Genomic DNA, 9,553 nt, shown 5'->3' on the forward strand with positions numbered 1-9,553 from the left:
CATGGATACAGCTGGAGGTCATTATCCTAATTAAAATAATTCAGAAACAGAAAATCTGCAGGTTCTCATTTATAAGTGGGAGCTAAACATTGGGTATTCACAAACATAGAGATGGCAACGATAGACACTGGGGACTACTTGAAGGGTGAGTTGAGAAGGGAGACAAGGGTTGAAAAACTAACTATTGGGTATGATCCTCAGTACCTGGGTGATGGGATTATTCATACATTCATACCCCAAACTTTAGCATCATGCAATATACCGAGGTAACAAACTTGCACATGTACCCCCTCAAGCTAATATAAAAGTTGAAAAAAAAGCAAAATGCATTACAAGCCTTGTCATACCAATGAGTTGCTTGAATAGGCAGAAGCGTATTTTGTATTTTTATGTCATACTTGTAGTGCTTATCAGGATGATCAGGATGTATATTAATAAAGTCTAGATAAATGTAAAACACACACACATAAAAGTATGTGTGTGTCTAAAAAAAACAGAAACAGAAAACCAAACACCACATGTTCTCACTTATAAATGGAAGCTAAACATTTAGTATATATGGACACAAAGAAGAGAACAACAGACACCACAGACACCAGAGCTACTTGAGGGTGGAGGGAGGTAGGAGGGTAGGGATTGAAAAACTGTGAATGTGGTATTTTGTTTATTACCTGAGTGGTGAAATAATCTGTAAACCAAACCTCAGTAACATACAATTTACCTACACTTGAACCCCTGAAAGTAAACTAAAATAAAAAAAATAGATATCTAGGATAATGAATGTGTGTGTGTGTGTGTGTGTGTCTATATATACACTCAAACAAATAGAGGGGAAGGGGGAAGGAGGGAGGCAGGGGAAAAGAAAGGATGAGAGAATTATAAAGCAAATAAGTTTATAATTATGTCAAAATACATAAGTTATCCCATAAGTTATATTAATAAACATCCCATAAGTTATATTAATAAATACTTTGAATAATGACAAGTGGAGATAATTTCAAATGGAGATAATTTTACAATTATAAGTGGAGATAATTTCAAATGGCTCAGATTATTGTTGCAGAGCTCATTGATATCTAAAATAACTTTAGATAATTTTACAATTACAAGTGGAGATAATTTCAAATGGCTCAGATAATTGTTGCAGAGGTCATTGATATCTAAAATAACTGTACAAGTTGTGATTAGAAGCATGAAAAAATGTCAAGTGGGAATATGTAACAGCAATGGATTAATTCTGCCTTTGACATGGTATGTCATTATAACATTTCAGATGGTCTGTATATAAGTAAATGTTAGAGGTGCAGTTACAGTTCCTCAGAGTTTATTAAATATATTTCAGGCAGAAATTAGAATAGGAAAAAGGCATATAATGCCCTATAAATGTTCAGATTAATAATATATAATACATACTACCAAATACTTAAAGATTAAGTCAAAATAGAAATCTGATTCTCTAATAACCTCTTCAAATGCTTCCAGTACCACAAGCCATTATCTCTGATAATTATTGTTCTTGGGGTCCCAGTGTAATTTAACAGAATTCAACAATTATTTGTCCAGCAGCATCTTAGAAAACACCAGTGACGGCATGACTTTTAGGTTCAGAAAATATCCAGACTTAGGGAAAGAAATTAATTTATTTTAAATTCCACTATTTATTACTTATTCCTCATTGCTCTCATTTTAATCCTTACAGTTCCTTATAAATTTACAAGAGGACAAACTTTATTAATATAAAAACCAGAGTTCTGGACTCATTCAATAATTCACAAACAAGTGCAGAACTACTTACATTTTACAGATCAATGAAGACTTTTTCTATCAGAGAAAGTAAAGATATCAGGAATGCTTTTGCAATTAGCTGGCCATGAAAGACAGACAATAGCATCTTGACTGGCCCAGTGCTCTTGCCTGTAATCCCAGCACTTTGGGAGGCTTAGGCAGGTGGATCACTTGAGGTCAGGAGTTTGAGACCAGCCTGGTCGACATGGTGAAACCCATCTCTACCAAAAAGTATAAAAAATTAGCCAACTGTGGTGGTGTGCACCTGTAATCCCAGCTACTTGGGAGGCTGGAGCAGAAGAATCGCTTGAATCTGGGAGGCGGAGGTTGCAGCGAGCGGAGATCCTGCCACTACACTCTGGCCTGGGTGACAGAGCAAGACACCATCTCAAAACACAAAAACAAAAACAAAAACAAAACAACCAGCATCAACCCCGGTGACTGCCCAAAGCTATTTGGCCTTAAGAATATAATCATGGAGAACGGGGTGGGCAGGTGATTTTTCTCATGATTAAAATTCTTTTTGAACACTACATCTCTCTTACAGATCCCTCTCGTCTGTAATGTGTTCAACAACATATGACCATTAAAAACTGACTCTTCACTGGCTAACAGAAGTTTACAATGTAAACTTTAAAACAAAAGTTATCATGGTGTTTCACAGGAAATGTACAAGAAGTGTAGCAAATTCTCATCTACTTTACATTACTGTTTATAAAAATAATTTCAAAATATCCTGCTCAAATATTTAGTTCATAAAAATGAAAATCAACACAAATAATAACAAAAATCTACAATAATCATTTTTACTTGTTAGTCTTAGAATTAAAATAATGGATACAAATTACTTTTATTTAGTACATGCTTTTCCTATTATTCTTTTTCAAAAATCCTCATTTTGGTTGGGAACTATTCTCCATATCAAGGAAGGTAATATAGATATGGCAAACAAATTCTATGACAGTTAATTATCCACATAATGTTAGGAGATATGGGAGTAAAAACATCTATTGTATCATTAAACACAGAAATCAAATACCTTAGTGATATTCAAGAAACTGAGTCCTAGAGATGGGCTATTTTAACATTTTTCTTATTAATTACCTTACATCCTGCTTGTCAAAACAAATAATGTTACTGGCCTCCGCTCATTAATATAAAATAAAGTATTATCACTCTATCCTCTCACTCGGTAGTAGCTTAGCTCCTCATTCATACAAGACCTGATTCAAAATTGCTGTTATTATTTTAAAACACTCTGAGGATATTTTGCAACCTATTTCACAGCTTTTTAACTCTTTACTCTTTCTGCTTTCTTGCCCTTTCCTAATATGGGAAGTTTCTTTTCCCTTCATCTAAACTAGCTCTCTTAAACTTGTTCAAACATGGCTCTTTTCCAGTACCTTATTGTTGCAGAGATTTTTCCATTTCAGATCATGTTAGACTTTTATTTGTTCTTACACATATTTTTGATTTTTGATTTATTTTGTAATATTAATATAAAAATTAGTCTTCAAAATAATTATATATATATTAACTCTTTGAACTATTTTATTGAAATGCACTTTGTAGAATAAGAGATATCCACATTCAGGGAGTGAGAGTGACTAAGACAACCATATATTTATTGAGCAAAGCCTCAGGATGCCTATAGTTTATCAGGAACTATGGCTCAAGGGAAGATGGTCCTGCTTTTTGTCTATAATTTACTGAAGAGACATATTATTAATTATAATGGCACAATAGTCACAAATGGCTCTTTGTACCAAGTTGAAAAGGATCATAGAAGAAGGTGAGTTTTTGTCTGCCTGAGTGCAAAGGGAATGCTTCATATAAGATTAAAAAGATATCGGGGAGAAATTTTATGATAATTTAGTTCACTTTCTTGAAAAACACAAGCATTGCATTCCTCAGACTCACTGAGGAATACAGTGCTTAAATATGCTGATAATATTTACCCAGTTTATTAGTGATAGTTCAGAAGTATGACTTGGATCACAAATCAGTCTTAATACCTTAAAAGTTGATAGACACAGGGCAGGAAGAGGGATAATTAAAATATACAGCCTTACATTTATTCTTTAAGTGGAGATACTGGATGAGCTGGAGAGCAAGCAGAATCCAGGAATCTAGATTATTATGGGAAATGTTAGCTGGGATTTTTTTTTCATTTACTTTTTTATTTGGGAAAGTTATCCCAAACAACTATTTCTCCATAGGCAAAATACATGGTTAACAGTTTGAGCACTGAAAAAGATTTTCAAGCTATACTGTGATTCAACACCTTCCTACTCCCTGAGGCTTTATCAAGGGCAGGTACTAATAAATGCATATCGATAAAATTAATAAAATAGAAATTAATGCTTTTTGTCATAGCTTTTATTAAATATCATTTAAGAAAATGCTATTTTATGTATTTACTTTCATAATTTTACCTTTTCCTATTTCTTTTCTTTTCTTTTTTTTTTTTTTTTTTTGAGATGGAGTCTCGCTCTGTCGCCCAGGCTGGAGTGCAGCGGCAGGATCTTGGCTCACTACAACTTCCACCTCCCAGGTTCACACCATTCTCCTGCTTCAGCTTCCCGAGTAGTTGGGACTACAGACACCCACCACCACGTCCGGCTAATTTTTCGTATTTTTAGTAGAGACGGGGTTTCACCGTGTTAGCCAGATTGGTCTCAATCTCCTGACCTCATGATCTGCCCGCCTCAGCCTCCCATTATTTTTTTAAGGAGAATTTGTAAGCAATTCTTGGGTGTATTTTGTCCCATACACACTTCTATAACTGTAGCATAAAAGACTCCAACTAAGTCCAATGTTACAAGGAATTTGATGATCCTTTGCACAAATGTAGTACATTTTCTTATTGTAAAATTACACCATTTTCACATGTATTGTTTGGACAGTACATAGGCTGTTAGACAACTATTAAGTAGTTTTCTGAAATTATTGATGAGAAATAAATTATCATACTCTATTAGAAGCCCTACATTCAACAAATCAAAGACTATCTGTGGCCCTCAGATTGAGCTGAGCCTCTTAAAGTTAATCAAATGTCTATAAATCTTTCCTCATAAGAAAAGAGCTGATTGATTCTGTTTCACTTTGAGAAATGACTAAGAGTCCACAAATCCATCACTCAGCACCAATATGTAGTTTAGTTGTGAAAGGGCTTCTTTCTTTCTCACTCATAAAGAAAAAGGGGAAAAGTCCCATTTGGCTGGTCAAGGATTTTCCATTTCAAAAGCAGTTTGTCCTTTCAGGGCTATCAGCAATATGGCTTTTTAAATACCCACCTTTAACTTTGACTCAGCAGTCTTGTTTTATAGGCTGTTCACACAAATTCTACCTAGGGGGACAAAGTATTTCTAAATTTCTGTGGGGAAGTAGTATATCTTAGTTATCTCTAAGTTATCAACTGAGTTTGTGAGTACTATTTTGAATTATTTTTTAATATCCCTGATAGTAACTATATGGAGTTTTTAATTTATGTTTTTATATTCTTCTAATTACATATAAACTTTTTTAAATGGTGGAATTTATGCTGCAATTTACAAACTGAATCCATTTTTGCAAATTCTGAATGCTATTTTCTACTTGTTGTTTATAAGTAACACAGATCTCAGATATTAAATCCTGAATCTTTTTACAGAATGTTAAAATTCATGAAGCATTCTTTAAAATATATACCCTCTTAAAATAGTTGTATATATCAGCATTGTGTTGATGGACTTACTGCTTTTCCTTAACCATCTAGAAAGCTATAGAGAAACAACCATTATTTCTCCAATTTTTTTTTTCTGTTTGAATATATTCCCATTTCTTGTCAATCTAATTCATTTTGACATCTTAAAGTATTTTATTCTCTCATGTCTTAGTCAGTTTGGGCTACTATAACAAATTAATACAGACCGGGTGACTTAAACAATAAACATTTATTTCCCACAGTTTTGGAGCAGGGGACGTTCAAGATCAAGGTGCTGGCAGATCCTGTCTCTAGTGAAGGCCCAGTTCCTGACTTGTAGATAGCCACTTTTTCCATATGTCCTCCCATGGCGGAGAGAGAGATCAAATCTCTTGTGTCTCTTCTGATAAGGGCATTAATACCATCATGAGGGCTCCACTCCCATGACCTAATTATGCCCCCAAAGCCTTATCTTCAAATATTACCATATTGGGGATGATAGTTTTTGTCTATTTTTAAATACACTTGATTTTTTATAACATTTTAGGCTTATAGCAAAATTGAGTAGAAGGTACGGAGATTTCCCACATGTCCCCTCCCTGACACATGCATAACCTCTTTCATTATCAACATCTGCAGCAGAGAGGTACATTTGTTACAACTGATGAACCTACACGGCTACTACATAATCACCCAAAGCCCATCATTTTCATTAGGGTTCACTATTAATATTGTATATTCTATGGGTTTGGGCAAATATATAATGATATGTATTCACCATTATAGTATCATACAGGGTATTTTCACTGCCCTAAAAATCTGTGCTCTACCTCTTCACTCAACCCTTCCCCAAGCCCCTGGCAACCACTGATGTTTTTACTATATCCAAAGCTTTGTTTATACAGAATGACATATATTTGGAATCATACAGTATGCAGCCTTTTCACACTGACTTTCTTCACTTCACAGTATGCATTTGGTTGCTCCATGTCTTTTTATGGCTCAATAGCTCTTTTTTAACATCAACATTCCATTGTTTGTATGTACCACATTTTATTTCTCAATCCACCTACTAAAGGACATATTGTCTATGCAAGTTTTGGCAATTATGAATAAAGGTGTTATCATAAACATCCAGGTGCAGGATTTTGTGTGGACATATTCTCAACTCCCTTGGATAAATACCAAAGGGCACAATTGCTGGATCATATGTTATGAGTATGTTTAGTTGTGTAACAAGATTAGGGTTTTATATATGTATTTTGTGGTGAACACGAACATTCAGTCCATAGTACCTGCTAAATTTTTCTTCAACGTATATTTGTGTGTGCAGTTATTCATTTTTATTTGTCAATTTAAAGTGCTGTTTTTGAATATTATATCACTTCTGTTGGGTGCTATTCAGCATTTTTTATTCCTTCTGTTAGCCTATAGGTAGTATTCCTTGGAGGTATGTAAAATAACAAGTTCTTGGTTTACATCAATAATTGACAAGGAATCCCTTGTTTTGCAAAGCACGTTTGCCTAGAGACAGATAAAATGGATTTATTGAATATTTATGTTGAGTCTATGGGGATTTCAAATAAAATGTGAATTCATTGTAAAGCATCAGGAAAAATAGAATTGCATTTCCAATGTATTTCTAATAAAACAAAGAATATATGTCAAATAATATGAAATTGACATCTCTACATATGGAAATGTAGAGTTTAAATTTTTTTGAAAATTCAGCATGGAGATTATAAATACAAAAATAGATACAAGCAGTGTGATACTAATGGTAGATTTTAAAATAACCTGAATCAGATTTCTTGTATAAAAATGATACCAATATGAATTCATAAATATATAATGTTCCTCTAAATTATGCCTGAGGCAAATCTAACATTTTTCAAAAATTCAGCTGTTTAGAGTTTACGTAACCCTATAATTTAAAGGTATATTGTTTCAGTTTCTTACAATTACCAAGTAGGATTAGATGTAAACTCAGTGTGTGTGTGTGTGTGTGTGTGTGTGTGTATTTGTGTGTTACTCTAAAATCAGAAGATATGGGTTTAGATTGCTGATTAATTGTATAATCAAAGTTTACTGGACACTTCTACAGATAATCAAAAGAAACTTTATGCTCATTATGTCCAAAACAGGGCTATTCTTATTACATGTCAATAAGTCCTTGGATATTCGATCTTGGAGCCATAAATAATTATCAATCCATTCATATATTCAAGCCAAAAACTTGCAAGTAGTCAAAACACCTTCTTATTATTTATTCTTACATTTTACCCATTCCCTTTATTTATTCAGCAAGTCATCATGCTTTGTCACATATCAATAGTCTCCCCTCAAAATGCGGAAATCTTAACAATACAATTCTGATTAAAAGATACATCTGTTTTATTCTGCATCCTATGAAGTTATCAAACCAGAAAATTCCATCGTGTAACTTTCTTAATCTCTTCAGAGGAAACTGCTATGGTCAGAGACACCTATCAATCCGTCACTATCCTTTGCTTGATCTAGAAATTTATATAAATAGAATCATACAATACCTGCTTCAGTGTGTGGCTTTTCTGGCTAAGGAACGTATCTGCAAAACTTGCTAATATTATATTATGTATTAGTTTTTTAAATGAGATTTGTGTACCATTTTGTGAATACTACAGTTTACCCATTTATTCTCCTATAGAAGGAACTTTTGGTTGTTTCCTGTGTTGGCATATATGAATAAAGTGATAATTTTTGTATCTCTTGGATAAATATATACACATTGCATTGCTAGGTCAAAGTATACAAATGTATTCCAGTTTATAAAGAACTGACAAAATGTTTTCCAAAGCATTTGTACAATTTTACATTCCCACTAGCAAAATATTTGAGTTCTGCTTGCTCTATATATTCTCTAATATTTGATGTTATGACTTATTTTAATTTTTACAATTCTAAAGACTATATAGTAATAAAATATTATGATTTAAATTTGCATTTCCTTAATGACTATTTAATTTTTATTGGTCATTCATTTATATTTGTTAAGTGTCTATTTAAGTCTTTACTGACAATTTAAAAGAGGTCATTATATATTCTGGTATATTGCTATATATATCACAAATATGTGATTCCCAGTTACTGTATGTTCTTGCCGTCTCTGGCATGCCTCAGTTTTCTTAAGTCTGCATTTTTAAAAATTCAGTTTGATTTTTAAAGATTGACATATAATCATTCTACATATTTATGGGATGCATAGTGATGTTTTGATACATATAATATAGTGACCAGGCCAGAGTAATTAGCGTATCCATAATCTCAGATTTTATCTTTCTTTGTGTTGGGAACAATCAATATCCTTCTTCTAGATATTTGAAACCAATATTGTTGTTAACTATAGCTTTTTACAGTGCTATAGAACACTAGAATTTCTATCTAGCTATAATTTTGTGTCCTTTCACAAATCTCTCTCCCTTTCTTAGTCTTCCAAAGGCATTGTCAAATGTGTAGATTTTATTCTGTTAAGAAAATTTTCTCCTATACCAAATGGGGGCAATATAGTTCTCCTATACCAAAACTGTTACGAGTTGTTTTTTTTTAAATCAAGAAAAGGGCTGAACTTTGTCAAATGCTTTTTCCGCATCGATTGAGATGATCATGTAGTTTCTATTCTTACATTCCATTAATGTGATGTATCACATTGATTGGTTTGCATGTTAAACTTGCCTTGCTTGCCAGGCATAAATTCCACATGACAATTATGTATAATCTTTTTGATGTGTTTTCGAATTCAGTTTGCTAATACTTCATTCAGGATTTTTACAATGGATGTTCATCGGAGCTATTGGCTTATAGTTTTATTTTCTTGTGATGTCTTTGATTTAAAGATTAAGGTGATGTTGGCCTCATAAAACATGTTTGGAAGTATTTCCTCTAGCTTTGTTTTTGGAAGAGCTTAAGAAGTATTGGTAATAACTTTCTTTGAATGTTTGGTAGAATTTGGCTATGAAGCCATCTGGCCCTGGGTTGTCTTTGTTGGGAGGTTTTTAATTACTTCTTCAATATATTTATTTGTTATTAGTTCTGTTCAGACTTTGT

This window comes from Hylobates moloch, unplaced genomic scaffold (assembly GCF_009828535.3).
Source record: "Hylobates moloch isolate HMO894 unplaced genomic scaffold, HMol_V3 SCAFFOLD_4, whole genome shotgun sequence".
Lineage (NCBI taxonomy): Eukaryota > Metazoa > Chordata > Mammalia > Primates > Hylobatidae > Hylobates > Hylobates moloch.